Below are 25,098 nucleotides of genomic sequence, written 5' to 3'. Positions count from 1 at the left end.
TGCTCTTTTTATTTTCTTTATGTTGTTATGTTACTCTACTTGTACATTTAAATATGTATATACATATATACATTTTTGTACTTGTATAATTTATTTATAATGTCTGTAAAAATTTATGATAGAAGAAAAAAAAAAAACATCCTACGCATAAAATTTTATAGTCTTGATTCAAATTTTTATTTTTATAAAAATTTGCTCACTACTTTTTTGCCATTTACATTTTTAATACACTATAATATTCTCGTACTATATTTAAATTAATATACTTATATTATTATATGGGATTATATGTACATATATGCGAAATTATTTCTTTTCTATAGCATATCTGCTTACATATATACTGTTATACATTATGTATATAAGAGTTCACATATTTTAAGCGAAATATTTTTTATTTATTATAATATTGGCAAAAGATCAAAAAAGTCGAGCCTACAATACTTGCAAAATTCTTCGACGAATATGCTTTGAATTTCTTTGAGTTTAATTGAGTAATCAAAATTGATCTGAAGAATACATTGAAATTTTAAAGATAGTCATTGGATTTTCATTGCCAAATCATTTTAACTCGATTATATCTTAGTATATGTGTAAGTATATATAGCCTTGAATTAACTAAGTTTGTATGCATAAAATGTTGAAAAAAAAAAATGGATTTTTAAAAAACGGGCAAAAAAAAAAGAAAAAGATTTGCATTTAAATTTCCGATTTTCTTTTTACATGCTTTTTTAGTACTTAAAGCAGCCATCTACGCAAAGCTTTTTCTTTTTTTTTAGTAAAGAGTTTAAAATTGAATGAAAATTTAAAAACTAATCAAAAAAGGTAAAGCAAAAGTAAAAAGTAAAAAAAAAATGCAACCAAATTTTTTTTTTATCAATGAATTTTTAAATTTCATTCATATTTTAAATGTTTTTATTGAATTGAGTTTTTTGATTTGAGGTTTTGAGATGAAATTATTAACTGTCATACTTAATTTTATTAATTTTTCAGTAAATATGAAAGTAAAATTAAATAATGAAAGACAAGAATGAGATAACAGTAATTTTTAAAATTGGTTTTTCGATCTCTCATTTTCGAAAACTTTGCTCATGGTCTTATTTTTCAGCTTAATCGAATTGGACTTGGTCAGGTTAAACAGTCGTCAATTTAAGCGTTCACAAATTTACATGCAATTTTATATAAATGGTTGCGAAGGATCCAATATAATGAATGACAACTTAATACCAAGGAATACAAGAACCATTGCTTGAGAATTATTTTCTTTACAGTAAAATGACAAATTAAACTAAATCGATTTGATGTTGACATTTACAGTGCTTGAATTGTCATTAATGAAAATTTATAAAAATTAATATCGAAATTATCGTTTGTTTTCAATCGATTGCAATTTTCAATCGAATTATCTCAATTGCACATCAGATTTTTAGATTTAGAATTAATCATGTTTTACAATGATATAAGAACAAGTAACTTTTAAAAATCAAGATTTTTCTCACTTGTAATATTTAATAATTAAATGCACACTTAAATTTAATCAAATTCTTCATTAAAATCATTTTTTAAATCATTCTTCATCAATTAAAGCAATTACTTATTCTATACATATTTACCTACATATACATACATATATATTTGATTTTTATTAATAACTAATTTTTAACAATCATAACACAATATGTATCGCATATTAAACTTAAATAATAAAAAGTTACATTTATAATTTCTTTATACACATTTTTTATTTATTAACAGAATGACAACTCAATTATTCAGCAATAAAAAAAAAAAAATATTATTTGTTTTCTATTAAATTTAATTAAAAAATAAATTAAAATCAAGATAAATCTTTTGAAATTTTTTATAATAGAATTGTTTCTAAATGAAAATATTTGTATAACAACACGAGAATAGGGAGAAAGTTTACTCTGTCAACTCTAAGATATTTTTGCAATTTTTTTGATTCTCATTTGAATTTATATAACCGTGACTATTTTTCCGAAAAACATACTTCATTATAAAGTAGTTTCCGGGGTAAAATTAAATTATGATTAAAGTTATTTCGCATTTACAATTACGAACACATGTAATCTTTAATACTCTTCCCAATATTGCAATTTTATTTGTAAATTTTTAGAAAATTTCTGTTTTCTTTTTACTTACTCGGACCAACATCGATTACATCTAAATTTAGTACCCCTCTAACCATTACTATACTGAAACATTTGCGAAAATTAGTGAAGATTAATTTAATTAGCTAGTTCTTTTTTTTTGGTTATGGAAGAAAAGCAAATATTTCTAGTTAATTATTTTTGAGCGTTGCAAATAGTAAAGGAAATTCATAATACTTTACAAACATTCAAGAAGCAATAACAAATATACATATTTATACATATATATATACTCGTATTTACTTGTATGTATTTAAATTTTTTTTTTCCACCCCATATATTTAAATAATGATGATAAATTATTGTTGGCAATAAAAAATTACGTAAAAAATCAAATTTGTTAGATAAATAATTTCTCTATATCATCTAATATTATGCAATTTAATAATTGATATAATAAAATATTTGATATTTCAGTTATAATTATTAATAGAAAAGTTTGAAAACAAAAAATTATCAGTACTTACTTAATCAAAAACTATTACGATTTCCCACCTCAAAACTATTAACAAATTATTTTATTTAAGTATGTAGGATTTTGTATTTTGCAAATTATTTTGTTTTTTGCTAAGTATTTAGCTATTTAATATTAAATTGGTGTTTTTTTTGAGAAATTCGACTCTCTGTTTGTATTTAAAACAGTTGACTGTATAAGAACCTTTATTTATGTCAAATTTCCCTTTACTAAATTGAAAATGAAATTTATGTTTACACATAATATTATGAAAAATTTACAGTTTTATAAATGGCTCAATATAGTTATTCTCATACACACCGATATTTATTGCCCTTGAAATAAATTTTACGATATTTTAATTTTACCATATTTTTTATTTTATAAGATTTGGCAACATTGTATTGAATTCGTACCTCATAACTGTAATTTAAATGTCGCATACTCGAACATCAAATTAATCAAAAATTAAAGCGTCTACTGTCTCATAAAATATTCGTTTATTAAATATGGTTGTGCGAGAATCCAAATATTTTATTTTTACTTCAAAAATATGTCAATGCACGTGTTGTCGTTTTGTTTTTTTTTTTTATTTACTCACATAAACCTTTCTAACTTTCACTTTTGTTTTTTTTTTTTAATTTTTTTCTTAAGCGGAATGCTTGCTACTCTATTACAATAAAATATTAATTTAATTAGAAATGCAAACACACACATACATACATACTACATACAAATATATTAATTTTAAAAATTTATCAATAATTTTAATTAATCGATTAATGGAACGCATAAAACATAAATTTATTTTATAATTTCATTTCATTTGTTTAACCAAATTCGAGAAAAAAATGTATGAAAAAAACAAAAACTAAACTCTTGTGACAGGAAGTAAACCGAGAAACTTGAAATACAATTGATAAAAAAAAATAAAAAACACAAAAGCGTAAAATACAAAATAAAAAAAGAGTAAAAAAAAAATAAAGAATAGAAAAAAAAAACCTAAGAAAAACAGGTGTACATATAAATGTCAGGTGCCAAGCGTCAATTTGAAAAATAACAAATAGAAAAATTGAGAAAAAAATTAAAGAAAAAAACAAATTTTAAAATAAAGAAGACGTTGTTGATGTTGTCTTTTTCTAATACTAGAGTGTTTATTCAAAAATAACAATAAAAGAAAAAAAAACTACAGAATAATAAATAAACAAAAACACAATAAATAAAAAAAAAAAAACAAAACAATTGGTTTGGTATTTTGCTAAAGAAGAAATTTGGGTTACCCAGATAATTTGAACAACTTGAAATAATTACTGAGTTTTTTTTTTTGTGTTATTATATTCTTTTCTATTGACGTTTTAAAAATTTTTATTGTTCCCTTAAAAAGAAAAATGCGTTTTTTACGATCTTTATTTATTTCAATTTTAAAAATATTTTAATAGAATTAATTTCATTTTTTATTCTCTCCCTTTTTCTTTAGTATTTTCCCCAAAATTCAAAATTGACAATAGTACATTTCACTATTCGAGATTTGGTTATTTTTAGATCAAAATAAGGCAACCATTTAACTCAAGTAAAAACGTTAAAGTCAGTGTAAACCGACAGAATTATACTTGGTTCCTTGACAATCTGAGAATTGAACTTGTTTTTGAAATATTATTTAGAGTTGGCTTTATGGCTATATTACTCGCAACCTGCCAAATAATTTAATAAAAAATTCATCTTTTAGGTTTATATGGGAATCCTTGCAGTAATCCCTTACAGTTATACCAAAACCTTTGCAGTTATTCCATCAAATTTTCCTAATTTTGTGTAAAAGGTGAATCCGAATATTATGTAAATTGGACATACGTTTAAAAAATTTCATATTAATATTTGAGTTATATGATTGTAACTCGAATGACATTGTCCGAATTGGTCTGATTACAATGGCAGCTGTCCTTGACAGAAAAGAGACAGTTAGTAGAAGTTTTGTGCTTATCGCACGACCGAAGTAATGGACACAAGTTCCTAAATTAACACAGACTTTTATTTTGAGCAAGAATATATGTATATATACACATGTTCATTACGCAAACGGCTCCTTCAAGTGATTTGACAAACTCCATACCAAAGTTAATTTTACCCTTCACGTAGGGTATATAAATTTATGCATTCAAGCATTTTAACAGTTTATGACTAATGAATCTACGCATCTTTAAGCAGAAAAAAATTATTAAAACATGGGTCACATCGGCTTTACAGTAACAGAAGTGAATTATCGAAAATTAATCTTCTAAACGAATTAAGTATGAATTAGTGAGGCGAAGATTAATTTATTAATTATAAAAAGTGAGGCAATCTTTAAAGAGTGATAATTTAGTTTTTGTGAGATTGTGTTAACGCAATGACACAATAGGGTTAAATATTTCAAGTAAGAATGATATGCAACATTAACCATACGTAAATCAAACCAAAAAACACTCTCATTTAAGTACTTTTTGTTTGTGCGTTCTAAATATAAATGTTTGTTAAACAAATTCGATTATATCTTGTAAATAAAATTATTTATTTTTAAATTTTAAAGCATTTTAGTTAATTTAAGTGATTCATAATTAAAATTTTTCAAATATGTACTGGGCAATTAATATTCCAACATTATGTACATCCCAACATATATATGTAATTACCTTAAACGAACACATACAAACCCATGTAAACAATACATGGAATTCAATACATCCATACCAAAATAATCAAAGCAAACAATAAATTAAAATCGTGTAAAAATAGTAGGAGAAAACAAAAAAAAAAAAAAAACAATCATCAAATAATAATCATATAGGAACCAGTCACGTTACATCCGAAAAATTACCTCAGACAGGCGATCATGTCTTTTTTTTTTGTTTTGTTGTTTTCATCAGCACAATATTAACAAAACCCGCTCTAAAACTACTTTAGAAAAGCTTGTTTTGCTTTATTATTGATTTTGTTTTTGTAAAAAAATAATTTTATTATTTTTCTTTTCTTGTTTTCATTTTCATTTTAAATCAACAAAAAAATTTTCAGTTTTTGCTTTATTATTTTACTATCATTTTCAAAATAGAAAGTTAAATCATCAACAATTCGTCAAAAAAAAAAAAAAAATAAAATGTCATAAAAATTTTTTGTTATTTTAAATCAAGAATAATTGAAAAAAAGGGGTACTTTAGCATTATTTCGTCTCTATTACATTTTTAAATGGGATTCCTTCAGTGAAAAACAAAAAGACCCTACGTACATAAATATGTAACAAGTATTTAAGCAAATAACGACATAGCACGCGAATTTATGTTACATGTATTCCAGGAACAAAATGTAAATGCTTGGAGGGTAAATAAAATTCAGAAACAAAAACAAAAAATAATAATAAGATGGTAATGTATGTAAGTATTTTTAGAGAATACAAATTTACAATTGCAAACATACATAAGTACATCTACAAGACTCACATATTTATTTATGGATAAATTCTGATCAAAATTTCAAATTTGAAGGGTTGAATTTTTATGTTGAAAAAAAAAAAAAAGAAATAAAATATTTTATGTTTTACGAAAGAATTTCTTAAGAAATCAAACCCTTCATATTTTTTTCTTGTTATTCAAAAAAAAAAAACTGGTACCCTTTAATAATATATTATGCTTGTATACAATATTAAGAAATATATAATAAAAATTAATATATAATGTTAAAGTATATAAGTAATATACATATATTTAGATATTATGTATATACAGTCAGTGAAATGAAATTTTTGGACATTAAATTTTATGAATTTAAAATTTAGAATCACATACATAATTTATTCACTAATCGAGTGTATTTAAAAATTTTCTTTAGTACTACAATTTCGATACTAGTTCTAATTTTTAACTTGGTTAATAATATTGCAAAACCATATGATAATCTTAAGGGCCAAGTTAATATTGTAAAGGAGTTCAGCTGCTTTCAGGACAAGGGGTTGCCGTCTGGCTTTGGTCTATTAAGAAAATGGTTTTGATTACCTTAAAATCTTCGCTAGGTATAACAAAAGAGCTTTAATGTAGGTACTGGGACATTACGATATACCTAAACGGAAATGAGACGGAGAAGAGCGTCAAGTACTTTCATTTGATCGAAGTCATGCTTTGGGGTGCCAAGGACAACAACTCTGCGCGCCTTAAATTGCTGGGAAAAAGGGGCCAGTGTCAATCATCGGGACAATTTCCCGGGTCTATCTAATTCAAAAAAAATTTTATCTCCCTTGTGGCTAAGAGGCGGGAGTTTAACACACTTGGTCGTCCAAACTTGTAGTTATTGGTAGGTGTACTCACTAGAAACCGCCTTTCGATACTTCATCTGAAAAGAATGGGCGAGGTGGAGGGTGAGGTATGCCGTCTTTGGTTATCTATCAATGAGACAAAGTGGCCGTGCTTGTTTTTACACAAGAACATTTAAGTATAATATTAATTGTCGAATTACTTCTTCAAATTGTCAGATTAGTACTCCTATAAGTAATGAGGTAATATATCGCCTATAGGTAATGTAGTTGCAAAGATTTCCATCAAAATGTATTTGTACTAAAAATAATATTAAGTTTTTAACGAAAATTTTGCTAACTCACTGTATATATGCGTATGTACATGAATATTTCAATATTTTATTTTATAGTTGATTGTAATTTTATAAACATTCAAAATAGCACAAGTGTATTTGGAAACTTAAAATTTATTTTACGTATTTCCACCGAAAAAAAAATGAAATTATATTCTTAATTCTTATATTATTTTAAACATACTTGTACTTCGAATTTCAACATTATAAAATAAATTACTATCCGAATGAAATAAGAAATGTTTTTTTTTTATAGAATATAGGAAATGCATGTAAGTTAAACATTTTACTTAAGTGCTTACATGCAAACACATCTACTTATTATTATTCAGTATGTTGTATAAAATAGCATTTCTAATGCGCAGGTTATATACATAAGTACATACGCTTACATATCGAATTGGCATGCGAAAAAATAGGATTATGTTAAGAATTGAATAAAATATTAAATTACAACATTATATTCACTGTTACAATCAGAATCTATGCAAAAAAAAAAAAAAAGAAATATTATGCTATCCGATAAGAAACAAAAAAAATAAGGAGGAAATTATTTTGAACTTTTTGAAAATATAAAAAAAAAAAATTTATCTAGCAAAATGTATACATAAGCATAGTTATGCATTTTATATAACAAAAGTCCTTAAATTCCATAGGGCATAGATTATCAATTTCATGTAAATAGAATGTAAAATAGGGTTATGCGTTGTTAACTCTTCTTAGTAAAAAAATAAAAAAAATAAAACAGAAAAGTTAATCGCAAAAATTTTAAAATGCAATATTGTGATTTAAAACTTTTTAACTTTAAGAATTTTAAATTGAATTTAGAATTTAGGCAAAATTAAGTAAGTAAGTAAAATACTTAAGTAAATACTTAATTGTTTTAAATAATTTTATAAAGTAATTAAATTATTAAAGTTTTCGGAAAAAGTTTCCTTGTTAATAAGATCTCTAATTGTGAATTAGTGTTTGATGTTTCCTTCAAGCAATTCTGGGGGATTTTTCATATATAAATTAACATTAATTAGGTTTCCACTTTGTTTCCATTTTCAAATTGGTTTCCATTTTCAAATATTAAAACCTCGGAAATCTTTATCAAAATTCGATTGGAACATATATCGTAAAGCCTACATATTTCCCTGAGAAAAGTAGAAAAAATGGGTTACTGACACAAAATAATTAAAATAAAATATTCCAACTTATTGAGTGGTTTTATCGCTAATTTCGATAAGAATATCATTATTAAATATGCGTTTAATATTGTTTTTCAGAACCACAATCAGACGATAAATATCAGACCACAATCAAATAATAACAAAAAATTTAACTGCAAAGGAAATAGTCTAAACATGACATTAAATAATATCACAATCACGGTCTATTTACAGACTCGTTTTCAAGCTGAAATCGTAAAATAAGAAAATTTTAATAAGTTTCTTCCTCACTACCCTACTTTATTGATCTTGTATAAAAGTCATAGTGAAAATTCCCATATATGAAAAATTTAATCAAATATTAAGGGAATTAATACCTAATTATAAATCGTATGGCTAGTAAATGAAGCCAAAAAGAAAATCTTATATTTTATGCTTTAAAATGTTTTAAATATTTCTATAATATTTAGCCTAATTGGCTATAATAAGTTAACAATTATTAGAATAATTTCTTTTCCTTATTTTAATTAAAAAAAAATATAAGTATGTACATACTTACTTGATTACTTATTGTTTACTTATTTTACTTTAAAATTTTTTATTGCAAATATGCAAGCAATTGCTTATTTAAAATACCTACACGCAATTTTTTAATTCTAGGCATGCAAATTTGATCGTAAAAATAAAAAAAAAAACATAAAAATTTGTAAATTTATAGAAAAAGAATGAAATTTTAAATAATTACGTGAAACATTCATAAATAACTGCTTATGTATTGAAATTAATTTACTTATAACTACACGCTTAATTAAATTCAATATAAGTAAAACATTACTTAGCATTACGCAAAGTATAGATTTTAAGTATGCTAAAATAAAATTAATCTAAAAATATAAATACAAATGTCTAAATCGTGAGACGCATTCAAAATTCAAAGAGCGATTTACAACCAAATCAAGAATTACTTACAAAAACAAAATGAAATATTCAAAATCTTTATATATGGAATCATTAAAGAATATTAATTTTTTCATTTTATTTTTATAAATAAAAACATTGAATATTTCTATTAATTTATATTTTATTTAATACAATTAAATCGTTCATTTCGCATTTTATATAAAGTAACCATAAATGTTCATAACCTATAAAATATTTAAGTAAGTATATGTAAAAGTAATTGAAAATCTAAGTAAATATTTTGATTACAGCATTCATTTTACAAGTAAGTAAGTACTTGTCTTTCAAAATTACAATAAATAACGAAATTGAAAAAAAAAAAACAAGTTTTCATTTAATTAAAATTTTTTTTTTTTCATTTAATTTAAAAATGTTTAACATTTTTATATAGAAAATAATAAAATGTAAATTCCAATCAACTTAACAAATCTTTGAACTTTTAAGGAAATTAAAATAAGTAATAGAAAATTTTTAATTTTAAAATAAAAATAAAATATTCAACTATAGCTAACATGAAAAAAAAAAAAAAATTAAATTGAAAACATGATCGCAAGTACTTGTACACTAAGATTAAATTACAAAATAAATTTTTTTTTTGTGAAAATTACGATCAATATTTGAACTTTAATTGACACAATAAGTAGGTATCGGTTAATAAGTAAAAATTAATATATAATATATAAGTACAATAAGTAAGTCTGGCTGGCTATCTTCTAATTATTTCTACATATAAGATTTTCATACATACATACATATATGTATAAGTAAAGACAACATTCCTTCTACATGTAATTGTCACAGTAAATGTCATTTATAAAAGACAAATAGCAACTTAAGCATAAAAAATTGTTCTTGTATATCGGATAAGTAATTATAATCGAAAAAGGTTGTTGTATCGGATATTATAATTGGGTACAAAATAATATTCATTTGCTTAATAAATACTTGTTATTGCATTTTTCTTTTTAAATGTACAATTATTTCGAATATTATTTAGAAAATTTTCATTAGAAAAATGAAGAAGAATTTAAAATATAAATTTCATTATAATTTCACTAATTGACCATCGAATTTTGAAAAAATAACAGAAACATCAATGGCATTTGCAAATAAAACTCATAACTACAAATAGATCAGACTAAATTTTATAGACTAATACCCGCTAGATACTTAAGAGGATTCCAGAACATTCTCTATTCACTGTGCTTGAGTTACTACCAATTAATATTTACCCAAAAAATAAACTATTTTTAATATTTACAGCTAATTATTTTATTCAAGGAAGGGAACAATTTCTCTAAAAAAAATTATTTTCTACAAGCAATTGAATTACAAAAACAATTAAGACAAACAATATCAGAGTTTCTTACATTAGGGGTTTACTGTAATTTATATTATTCTAAACCAGATACACAAGTACTTCAAGTAGTCTTACATACAATACTTACATATATATTTATTTCTTATATAATTTCAAAACTTGAACACAAAAAAATAGAAAACAAAAAAATAAAACAAGCACAACGAATTTAAATCTATTCTTTAAGATAATTTTCATTATTATTAATTCGATAGTCAACTATAATTTTATAAAAAAAAAAAAAAAAAATTTTTACGCATCACTTAAACAATAGAAATTCTTTGAAAGAAGCCATTCAAAATAACTTTTAATATAATGAATAAAAAAAAAAAAAAAAAAAACTCAATTATATTCTAGAAATAATGTCATAGAAGTGCTCACTCTAGGAATAAGTTCAGCAATAGAATACTTAAAATGCTCACAAACACTTTTATTGATAATTGTCTCCACTACTTTTAAAATAAATAAATAAGATCAAACACTTAAATGTAGATCTAACAATAATTATCATCCTAATACTGAATATGTCAAGTTGACATTAGATTTGCATTCAATTATTGATATCTTAAATATACGCGAATTTTCAAATTCATTATACCCTCCCGCACAATATCAGAACAAAAACATTTTATATTGTTATAAAAATTGTAGAAGAAAAAAAAATATATAATAATAAAAATCTCAATTATTTGCTTAAAATCTAAAATTTAACAATAAAAAAGAACTGGCCAGTGAAGGTGGTATTGATAATTGTATTACACTGTTAAGTCAAAAAACAAACCAAGCAAAAAATAAAAATTATTGTGTTATGAGTAAGTGTGAAAAAATTGTCAAATCAAAGAAAATCAAAATTAAAAATTAACTAAGATGTGAGAATTTTCTATAGAATTTGTTAATAAATTTTTAATGAGTATTTGCTAAATAATTTATATTATATAGCTTAAGAATTACTAAATTTTTAATAATTAGTTAAGTAAATTATTATACTTACTTATATACATATATAGACAATCTAAATAACATATAGGACTAGTTTGTTTTTAATTTGATTTACATTTAATATAAAATTTAATTTTCATATACAATTAAAATTATAACAACTTGATTTTCTATATTGCAATAAAAATAATTTCTATTCTATTTCTACACACTTTTATTTTGATATTTTTAAATAAAATATGTTGTATTTTGATAATGACTTATTTAAATAAATTGGAAGCAAGTATATACCATTGCAAGAAAGTAGTAAGTACACATATTGTTAAGAATATTAACGTAGAATTTTAATATAATAATTTAGCTCGACTTATACCGTTAAATGGAATTGCAATAAATGAAGCATGTTCTATGAAAATTTCATGAATTAGAAAATGTTTGACTGTCAAATTATTAAAAGATAACAACTCGCAATATTTTGTTAAATTTGCCTTTTTATATTACTTAATTCAAATAAGTATAGCTGTACGTGTTTAACATATTACTTTAGAAAATGATCATACATCCTATCATTTCGGTCGGTTTACAATATTGTAGATATGTATAAGTAAAACACAATCGAAAACAAGTGAAAATAAAGTAAGTACTTACTTACCACAAAAATAACATTTTACAGTTAGAGTTTAAAGCGCTCTTTAATAAAATTCAATTTTCGACTTACGATACATTAATTGCTCGTATGAGAAAACAATGAGTAATAACAATTTTTTATATAAGTCAGTACATTTAATTTCATATTTTACATGAAAAAATTTATTTTTATAATGATTCAGAAAAATATTCAAAAATAATTTCTTAATTTCAAATCATTTAAACAATTTCTCTATTCAAAAAATATTTTAATAATCTATTGTGATTTGATTACCAATTATAACATTATTGTTCTTAAAATTATAAAAACGTAATACAACACACTCATACTCATAACTAAGTGTAGGGTATTTGTATAATAGCAAACCATACCTATATAACAATCTGCCAGTTGCACATATTTTATAATAACTGTGCTCTATTCAATTTAAATTCTGTGTGTTGTTTTAAAAAATTAAAATCACGTATCATCATGATATAAGCAATAAATAATTTTTTATTTTTATTTTTAACAATATAATAATAATTAATAATGGAATTTGAGTAAATCAAAAATTTTTCTTAAATTTCAATTTTTATAATATTTAAATTTATACAGTTAAAGTACGTAAGTCATACAAAAATATTGTGACCTTTTTTCTGACTCACAAACAAAATTTAACAAAAGTTCAAAGAAATTTACAACTCATAATTTTTCAATTGTGGTTTTATAATAAAAATAGAGAAAAAAAAAAATTTTTTTTTTTTTTTGCATTATTGAACAGCAAAATATTGAGATTTTCATTTCACTCTCTAAAACAAAAATTTATTCAAAAATTTTTAAATTGATAAAATTTAAAAAATATTTTTACAAATCAAAATTTAAAAAATGAAAAAAGGCAACTCTAAGTACTTAAAATTGCATAATTTACCATTAGACAAATTACACAACTACCATTAGACACAATTAACTTAATAACAGAGTAATTACACTTACTTAGTTAAATATTCAAAAAAAAAAAAAAAATTTAAATTATTCAAAAATGAAATTTTAAATATAAAATTAGTAAGTATAAATGTACTGTGATGACCAGATATTACTTAAAATATTTCTTATATTTTTATGCTATTTAAGTATTTTAATAATTATATGGTCATTATAAATGTATATGTAGTATGTTATATACAATCTAGGTCCACCAGAATATTTAGTAAGTACTTAAAAGTGTAGTCTATGAAAAAAAAAAAATTTATAATTTGCACACCAAGTATAACTAGATTGTAAGAAGAAAATTACAATTTTTTTTGATTAACTTATTCATAAAATATTAAACGAAATTATTTGTGTCTTAGAGTAAGACAGACATGAGCTATTGCACTTATGTAGGAACAAAACAATGACATTAAAACGATTGAAATTAATGACACATACACTGTTATTAATGCTTAAAGTACAAATATAACAGGATAGAAATGATTAATAATTAATGCCTATAATGAATGATCAATAAGAATGGGAACATTTTAGGTTTTAAGAAGACTTGACAACATCAAACCCTTATATTTTTAATAAATTTTTATAATTTCATCTGTAACTTCTCATTTTGTTGTACTTTGTCTCCATTTCTTCGTTAAAGGAAACTTGTTTGGTGCAAAATTTTAGGAATGGTAAGTAATTTCCTAAATGTAAGTAGTGTCCTATATTAAAAACATGGTTCAATTAAAAATAAAAAAATTTGTAAAAGTTACTAAAGTTTTTGTACAAATTCCCGCTTTAAAATTAAAAAAAAAAAAATAAATTTGACAACTCACTTAAAAAACTTGCAAAGGACATAAAATGTAAAATTAATTTTTTTTTTGTTAACATAGGAAAATTATAAATTTTGAATTTTTCTAAGAAAAAATTTTGCAAGTGGCGGATTAATTATGGTTCTTACGGTTTTTATCTTTCATAAGAAGGCATTCAAATCCATTTCTCTTTACACGCAATTCAATTTATATTTTCTCTCTTACAGAACTGTCAACTTCTCTTAAGAGTGCAGTGTAACATTTTGCCGAGTTCTGTATTCTTTTCAAAGCGAAATCTGTATTCGGCCAAATATGAATTTTTTTATTATTTTTTGATTCTCTTCGGAAAATTTTTTTATTTTCTAAAAGTAAATTAATGCTCATATTGTATTGTAATAATAAAACAATGAATTACTTGCTTACTAAGTAAATATTACTTGTTGGTTAGTTAGTTAGTCAGTTAGTTATTTTAGTGAATAGGAGAGTAAGTAAGTAAGTGTGTTTTATGAGATCGTACTTTAATTATCCGTTGTTAAAAAATAAAAAAAATATATAAAAATAATAAAACAGTAGGAAAACAAAATACATATACAGTTCTCCCCGGTTAAATGCACCACGCTTAATTGATTTTCCCCTTTTATTGAACGAAAAACTAAGGCAACTTTAAATCCCTATTAAAATATACATGAATAACATCGTTTAATTGAGTCCCGTTTAATTGAACAACTCGCTTAAATGAATCTCTTTTTTTGGTATTACCTTATAAAAACTGTGAAAAATTCCCCTGTTTATTGACCTGTCAAAACATTTAAGTTTTTAAATTTATTGAAAAATTATAAAATTAACATATGGAATAATTTGTTTTTATTTTTGATATGAAATATTTATTTTTAATTTTTGTTATGTTATGTGATATAAAAATATTATGGTTTACATATTTTGAATTTGAATTCACAGTTACATTACTTAGATGGATTTAAAATGATGAAAAATTTAAGTTTTAAAATTTTGAAATAAAGAAAAATTTAAGTTTTTAAATTTTGAAATAAAAAAAAATTTGAGTTTTAGTATTTCATTAGTGTATCCCCTATTTTAAATATAGCTTTTTACCTAGGATATTTTGATAAGTATATGTAATAGGATATGCTTCCTATTGTTTTTATTAATTTTATGCAGTAGCAGGATCAAATTCGTTTTTGCGCCTGATCTTCAATAGCGAGTATTCGTTTTCATGCGTAAACGATTCAGTTAAAAAAATTCGTTTTATTGCACCAATTGTTCAATTAAACGGGATTTTTTTAATTGATTTACCCGCTTAATTGATACAAAAAGTGTGCAACTTTTCTCGGTTCAATTAACCGGGGAGAACTGTATTTTTTTTTTATTATTTATTATTTTTGTTTTTTGTCTATTGTTGTCTCTGGAGCGGAATTTTTTTATTTTCATTTAAATCGTAGGCGGTTGTTATGCTCTAAATGCGGAGATTCTAACAAAAAAATAATATAATAATAATAATTTTTTTTTGTATATAAGTAACTATTATAAGTTTTAGTTGCATATTTTAATATTTATAGTGTTAGCATATACAATGAATACATAAATGAATGAATACTCTCCTCTTGTAAAAAATATACTCAATGCAATCTAATAGAGGGAATAATATATTTGCGTATACTGTTTTGTTTTATACTTAATAAATTTTAAGCACATATTTACAACAAAATAATTCTAATATTTTTTTCATATACAAATCTAAATGCATATAAACAATGTTTCTTAAAAAATATACTTTATAATAATAAATTTAATGTAGTGCTAAATAAGACCGGTAGTAGGCATAAATACAAAATCATAAAAACTTGAAAATGTCATAAGACAACAAGAGTAAAAAATATTTACCATATGGTGATATGGGGGAGTATTTTATAAAATGACAAGGTGACAAACGCACGACTGACAGTAAAAAAAAAAAAATTAAAATGAACTTGAATGAATATGCATTTTATGTACTCACACATAAGTAATCATTTTTTAGCTTAATAATGATTATGCCAGTAAATGTTATGAATGTGGGTTTTTTTTTTTTATAAACCAAAATTGCAATAAAAAATAACATGAAAAGTCAAACAAGAACTAAGCAAGTATATATACTTAATTGAACAGTATTTTTGTTATAGATACTTATTCGTTCATGTACAGATGATTGTGTTCAAGTATAAAATTACATCATTCTTGCAAATTAGCACATGCTTATAAAGAAAGTACTTTAAATTTAAGTAAAATTATTATTCATTAGTCCACAATTACTTGGCATATGTGACTTGGTTTATAAGTAACACATTAATTACTTAGTTAGTTATGAATTTTGAGTTCATTTATAAAGTAATTTTTGTGAGTACTTAATAAGTAATCGATTATAAAATAATTAAAGTTTGATAAGATTATGTTTGTTTTTTAAAATATTGTGAGTTTTTTTTTATTCGCAATAAAAAAACAAACATAATATGATAAGTTTCATAGAAAAGATATGAAAATAATTATTTAATCTATAAAATACTTATAAGTACTCATGTTTATGTGACAGCGCATCCGTCGACAATGTACTGTTTGCGGACCAATCATGATTCTTTAACTTAATACTCTTACTACTTGTATTATTGAAATATTAGGATTTCCTATTGTACAAAATAGTTAAATAATTCAATCTTTTTAAGAAAACGTTGCCACAATAATATAGGTATTGTTTTTTCGGCAAATCTCACTTGTCCAGAATATAATATACTCTGGAAGCCTTCACTATATTATAATAGAGGCTTTAAAACAAAAAATTACCTTTCTCTTATAAAAACAAAAATAAAATTCCACTGTATTTACAAATACAACTTGAATAATATACACATCAAATTTTCATTTAGTTCTTGAAAAAAGAAAAAAAATGTAAATAATCCGGAATCGCTTATAAAAATATTGCACATACTTATAAATATTTAATATTCACACAACAAATGAACGTATGGTCACATATGCACTAATACACGTACGTATGTATATAACGTAAATGTGTACAAAACTTACAAAAAAAAGGCGAAAATGTTTATATTAAGGTATTTAAATATATATATACAAATAAGAAAGTATAATAATCATTAAATTTTATAGTTATGTTAAAGATATCAATTAGGTACATAAGTAAACTTTTTGTTTATATATAAATAAATAAATAAATTTTTAGTGAGGGCATACACTGCAAAAAATTATATAGAAATAAAACATTTAGCATACTTGTAACAAAACTACAACGGTAACATTGTAAAATTAACTAAAAAAATTGTTTGTATAAAACGATGCAATTTTATTTTCAATTGAAATTTTAGACTACTTTAAATAACACATGACCCGAGAAGTATATGTACTAATGTGTTTCACTTCTTGTTTACAGTCAAAAAATCAATTGAACGCATATATCTACTTATAACTTTAGGTTCATTTTAAGACTATTTCCCATTATAGAGTTAAATGTTATAAATTAAACATTGTTTACTAAAATTTTACAATTTTACTCATATACTTAATATTCATACTCACATTATATTAACTGTGTATCAACAATAATAAAACGAAACAAAATGTCTTACGATTATCAAAAAATTTTATATTGAACTTTTGTCAGTGTAAGTATGATAAGCTCAATTATTTGTGTACAATTATGTGTATACAAAATCATATATACACACATTTATGATTTAATTAAAATGCACCTTAACAAAAAAAAATTAAGTATTATTTTCGGTTTATTATCTCACCATCATAAAACAAAAATTAAATATTTTGCGTTTTTCTAATATTATTTTTTTTTTAAAACTCAAAGAGAAATTAAAATTCAAATATTTTCTATACACACATACATATATTTATTCATACAAAAATTTAATGAGTATTTGTATATGTGTGTATACCTACAGTAATTTAATTTTAATGTTACCTACATTTCCAATCATACAAAAAATTTAATGTTATCGCACAACAATTATAATTTTTGAACTCGGACTTTTAAGTCGAAGAATACCAAAAAAAAAAAAGTGCACAAATCGCTAACAAGAGAATTTTAAAATACAGAAAAGAACACAATAAAAAAGCAAAAAAATCAGGTAAAAATAGCGTTATCTTAGTGTTTACGAAAAAACAAAAAAATTTTTTTTGTTTTGAGTTCATCAGAGTTAAGGAAAAAAATTTTTTTATTTTTATTTTTTAATTATGTAATTTTTTTTATAACTTGTTTTTCTCTTCCAGCTTTTAAATATTGGTCAAAATAATTAAGGAAAAAACGATAACGAAAAAATAAAATAAAACAAGTTTTTTTTTAGTAAATTATCTTAACTAGTTAGTTAAGAAAACAAAAAAATAAGAAAACAAAAAAAAAAAAATTAAAACCAATATTGGCCATCAGCTTTTTAATTTTTTATTCATGACGGTACCCCAGTAAAAAAAAAATAAACTTTTTTTTTGTTTTAAGGTGGAAGTAATTTGAATTTTAGGATAAAAATACCAAAGTAAGAAATATTAAAGGAACACGTGTCTGACCTATAAAAAAATTTTATACATATTTTAAAAGTAACTTGAGTACCTACGACGAAAGAAGAAGAGTTAATTAATAAATTTTAATTATGAATTCTTATAAAAACTTGATACTGGTACATTATCGGTACTCAATACTCAATTTCCTTTTTAATTATTCACTAAGAAATTGGAACTAACTTAATACTTACTTAAATTTTAGTAATTACAATACGCAATATGATTATCCAAACAAGTAAGTACTTAGTAGTAAAAATATTTGATTGCAAATTATAATACTAATGTGAAAACTTTTCAAGCAAGCAAGCACTGGTTCCTACTGCAACAAGTTTCCCAAAAACATTGAGTATAATGTACCAAGATAAATAAGATTGTACTGCTACATTTTGTTAAGTGAGATATGATACTTATTTCTTCAATTTTTTTTTAAGCTAAAAATGAATAATTCTAGAAAATATTTAGCAAATACAGGTTCATATATTTAATATTTAAGAATTTTTTTAATTTATTTAATTCAGTTATCTCATTCAGAACAGAATCCTTCAGAAATATTTTATTGAAGAAGGTTCCTAATGTAAGTAGGTAAAATAATTTTGAAATTTCTTTATCGTAAGCAATAGTACTTTATTTATTTAATGTCCTCTTAAATGATATACAATACGTGCTTGAACATTTTAGCATATATTTCTAGTTATAGGTACCTATTTAAAAAAAAAAGGCTACCTTTTGTATTTCAGAACGATACAGAAAATCACAGGAATTTCTGCATATTTAATATAAACGGGACGAATTCACCACACTCAAGTACAATTCAAACAAAAGTACAATTCTGAATCCAGATTAATTGAGACACAATTAAAAAACTACAATTAGTTACTTACGTAAACGTTATAAATTTCATTAAAAATATTAAAGTATTTTGTTTGAAAATAAATTTTTGTTGGAACTTGAATACGATTTTTAAATAAATATAATTTAAGTATAATTGTAAAAATTAAAATTACTTATTTTTCACTTACCTTTATCGATTGGATAAACATTAAGTTGTTCATCATCTCTGGAAACTTGAGTTATTATAGATGTTGCGTCCATTTAAGCATTTGATTTTTAATCCAAGTTGATTGAAAATATTTTCTTGTTCCTTTTTTTTTTTCAAAAAATTTTTGTTCTAATTTGGAAAAAAAAATTCCTTTAAGTAGTTTTTATTTTAATTTATTCCTTTGTCAAAACTGTTTTTTTTTTTATTAATATTTTTTTTTGTAATCCGTAAATAAAATGGCACAATTCGGTTTTATTTTCCTTATTTCTTGTTTTTCCTTTTTGCAAAATTCCTAAAATACTTACTTAGTTACAAAAGCAAAAAAAAAGGAAAAAGTGTAGAGTAAGTACTTTTGTATTATTTAGAAATTGTGACAGTCTTAATGAATAAAACAATTTGATTACTTGATAAGAGTGATCTGTCAAAATGTAATCACTCTCTGTTATTATTAGTTTTTTTTTTTTTTTTATTTTCGTTTCAAAATGAACTGGGAACAAATTCACTGAGTGTGTAATAAGATTATTAAAATATTTTTTAAAATTTTCAGTTTTGTCTTTTAGTTTAGTCTAGTTTTGAAAATTAGCATGATTTATAAAAGATGTTCGTTTTTTATAAGGTATTTAAACGATTATGTTGTAGTGAAACCTTCTTGTTTTTTTTTTTTATTTTTCTGTGATATTCGACAGTATTTAATTATTTCGTATTTAGAATTCACTTTTATTAATAATTTCCTCTTTTATTTTTGGACTCTTGTAATTTATTTTTAAATATTTTTTTTTTACATTTAAAAATTTAAGTTTTTAAATAAAAATGGAATTTAATTAAAATTTTCACTTTTTTTTTTACAATAATTATTAATGGTAGGGAACTATTTATTAATTTATTTTTGATTCGATTACAATTTAAATATTGTTATTTTTAATTAAAGAATTAAAAACTTTTACATTTACTTATTAGTAATTTAATACACAATATTTATTTTAATATTTTTTATTTTAAATGTAAATATTTTATATAAATTTATTAATAAATTGAATATGTACTCTGAAAATAAAGAAAAAATTGAGTATACTTAACAAAGTTTTTCTTTAACTTTAAATTTATTTTAAAAAAAATGTTAAATATTTTTAATGTTTTTAATTTGAATATTTTTTAAGAATTTATTTATATAATAACATAAAAATATTTGATTATTTTTTTGTCTTTTTTATGATATCTAACTAATTATTTTGGATATTGTCATTTATATTTCAAAATTGAATCACTTTTGTCCTAAAATAAGCAAAGGAATAGCTTTTCTCTTTTTACTTATTCGAATAATTTATAGCATATTTTAAGATATATATATGGGCATCTACAATAACACGTATACCCAGTTGAGCTAAAGTAAAATTAAAAAACACCAAGTTTTGTGAGGTCCTTCCTATCTCATTTATTTTACAGAACATTTTCTATTCACATAAATCATATTTAATCCGAATTTATAATAAAATTCGTTTTGAAATCTAAAATTTCTTAATTTCCAAATTGATTTAAATGTAACAATAATTTAAAATGTATAAGCAGGTATATATATATATATATATATATATATATATATATATACATTGCCATTTGTTTAAAAACAATTATGAATTAGATCTTAAATTCTCAATATCTAAGTGTACCTACTTCGTTCATTAACCAAAAAAAAAACAAATATCTCTATGAAAAAAATTTCTTATATCATTTTTCAATTTCACTAGAGTCCAACTTTTATTTCATAAAAAATACATACATACATAATAAATAATAATATATTTAATTATACAACGGCATACAAAAACTTGTACACAATATGTAAGTATCTTTATTTTATAGTCATAAACTATATTAAATATATACATACATATTATTTAATAATATTATGGTATAATGAAAAGACCGATAAAGTTTTTATTTGTTTGATAATAATGAAAGATAACGTCAAAACAAATATTCGCAACAGGAAGAAGTTTTTTTTTTCTTCTCAATCTTGTTATAGAAAAATTATTGTTAACTATATTTAGTTATAGTTAGTTTATAATTTTTTAAGAAATAATTTGAATAAACAATGAATTTTTATTTGATTTCCAATAAATATGTAGTTATACTCCACCTAGAGTTATATTAGTTAAATATTGGAAATAATTTTTTATAAAAAATTATAGAGAAATTAAATAATTTTTTGTAATTATCTAGGTAGATTGGTACGTATATGTATGTATATATATCTAGCAACTTTAGAATAATTATGTTTTCTATAAGATTAAATATATTTTCAAATACAATATACGTACACCTATTTCTAATTTTACGCAATATTTTGAAAAAATTTATTTCGCTATATTTTGGCATTTGTATTTCTAATCAGTAAAGATAATTAAATCTGAAATATTGTGAATTACTATTATAATAATATAAGATGGGAAACTACTATACTTATTGAAGTAACTTAAAAAAAAGTAAGGTTGCGCCTTCAATTACAATAAAATAATATTTAACAACATAATAAATAAACTTAACTACATGATAAAATGCAGAAAAAAAGTGCAATTTTAAAACCAATAATAACTGCATTTATAATTTTTTTATAATTAGAAATTATTTTTCATTACCTAGAGGAATTAGGAATCTAATAATCGGTAGTTAAATAGTAACTAAATTTAAAAAATTTTAAAAAAATTAATTATAAAAGAATTGTGTTTAAAGAATTCGAAAAATTTTGAACTAGGTGTACTTTTCTACTTAAAAAATATTAAAAAAATTATTGTATTCAACATACAATATATACAAATACTATATCCTATGTATTGTACGTATTTTCTATTTGATTAAAATAAATATTTTTATTTTATATACAAACACAAATGTAAATAATAAGCAACAATTATTATTTAAAAAAAAAAAAAACAAAATTATATTTTGACACATGAATTATTACACAAATACATACTTAAAATTGTTTAATAAATTAATATATACATACAAATAAATATTCAAGTACTATATATTACATAAGAACTATATTATAATGTCGAGACTACATATTATTTATATATTATGTAGATATAGTATGCACTATTTGCCTTAGGTAGATATTTTATATCTATAGAATATATGTATGAACTTTATGTACATAAAAATTCAATTATTTATATATATATTCTTGCATATTATATATGTATATATGCAAACCGAAAATTAATACAATATGTTTCTGAATTTCATATAATATGTATGTTTATAGACATGTATATTTGAAACAATTTTTACTTTAAAACATAAACTTACGTATATTGCCGATTTGAATCTATTAAAACACCAAAATATCTATGTATGTACATTTAAATATATATGTTCAGACATATAACTATGTAATATGTGTACAAATTACACACTTAATTCATAATTTTATGGAATATTAAAAATACTCAGGGGTAAATATAATTTTAAATTTTAATAAAAATTTCAAATAGCACATTTTCCTATTTAGAAAATTATAAGACGTATTAAAAAATTCCCTCTATTTTACTTGTAGGCATACATATGTACATAAGTAAATTTTAATATTAATGAAATTCATAGTTCATATTATTATTCTTTTAAAAATATTTTATTAAAAAATTTATTTCGCATAAAAAAAACAAGCAGAATATTCAAAGATATCAGAATATCTAATCATACATATGTTTGCATTTACATATGTACGTACATACTTATGAATACAATATAATATATAATTACAAAAATATTTCATATACTAGCATTGTATATATGTATATATATAAATGTATGTAAAACAATCTATACATACATATTATAAAATAATTCTTTTTATGAAATATAAACATTCATTTATTTACTATTAAAAAATATGATTACTTATTTTTATTTACATACATATATAACTGTATTATATAAAAATAATGACATTTCTTATTATATATATATATATATATAACTAGTTATTATCTATCTTTATATGAAAAAAAAAAATACAAAAAAAAAATAAAAACAAGAAAAATTGGAAAATAAATAAATTCCAATGTACAAATACAATAAGAATGACGAGCATCCATTTATATAGATATTAAGGCTATCCTTTTTTTACCAAACCTTTTAAATTTGGGATAATTTTAGGTTGTTTAAAAGAAACGACTCTATATGTAATTTTGAGAATACACAAACACAATGTTATTATTATTTTTTTTTGTTACCATATTATATACATATGTTTATATACATAATATAGTTGTTAGATAGGTAGGTATTGCTATAGAGATTTTATTTTATGTTGCACACCATTTACAATTTTTATAATTCTATTTCTTTCAATCATATATATGTATGTATGTATGTATATATTTTGTGATATAGTATTTATCTAAAATAATATTATTAAAAATTTGTATATATATATGTATATCCGTTTGTAAATATAGTATATAATTATAAGTATATTTGTTTTATTTAAAAAAAAAACCTTATGACGCGAAAACGCGACATATACGCGAAAAATATTCACCTTTTTATTTATATTTTTTTTTATTCTTCACTAAAAATTATTTTATTAGACATACATACATCTATTATTTCATATGCATATATATATATGTACATATGTATGTATGCATCCAAATATATTTAATATTAAATATTTTTACAAATTTTTTGAGATTATTTTTAAGAAAATTTTTAAACTTTTTATTTTATTTTTTTTTTTTCTGAAATATTTACACTTCACACAAATTATTTAATTATTTTTAATAGTTTTACGTTTTTTTTTGTTTATGTGAAATTTATTTAAGAGGAAGAAAATAAAATTATGAAAACGAAAACGAAAAAAAAAAAATTTCCGAAAATAAAATTTTGAAAAAAAAAATTTATATTAAAAATATTTTGTAATTGAATTATACATGTGTATGTGTAAATGTATGATTTTTATTCAAAAAAAAAAATAACAAGCGCGAGCGTACAACCCTACACGACCGAAACAAATTTCTCATTGATACTGAAATCAAATAATATAAATAACTGTAAAAAATATACTCAAAAAATTAAAAAAATATTTTCATATTATTTTTTATTTTTCTTTATTTTTGTTTTTTTTTTTTTCTGCTATACAAGATGGAATTTTATATTATAAAAGCAATAAAAATTATCTTATTAGAATTATAATTGGTATGAAATAGATGAATATATAATTCTATTTCAAATGGAAAAGGAAAGATTTATATTTATTTATATTTTTGTTTATTTATAATATTGGAATAATGACAGCTGTTGGAAGTAATCCACATAAAATCCATACACTCTTAGTATATAAATTTGAATATTTATTAATTTTCTAAAAAAAATTAATTTAAATTGATTGTGTTTTTGATTTTAAATATAAATGTTAA

This window comes from Condylostylus longicornis, unplaced genomic scaffold, assembly GCF_029603195.1.
Source record: "Condylostylus longicornis isolate FDR11 unplaced genomic scaffold, ASM2960319v2 ptg000098l, whole genome shotgun sequence".
Lineage (NCBI taxonomy): Eukaryota > Metazoa > Arthropoda > Insecta > Diptera > Dolichopodidae > Condylostylus > Condylostylus longicornis.
Note: the sequence above shows the minus strand (reverse complement) of the source record.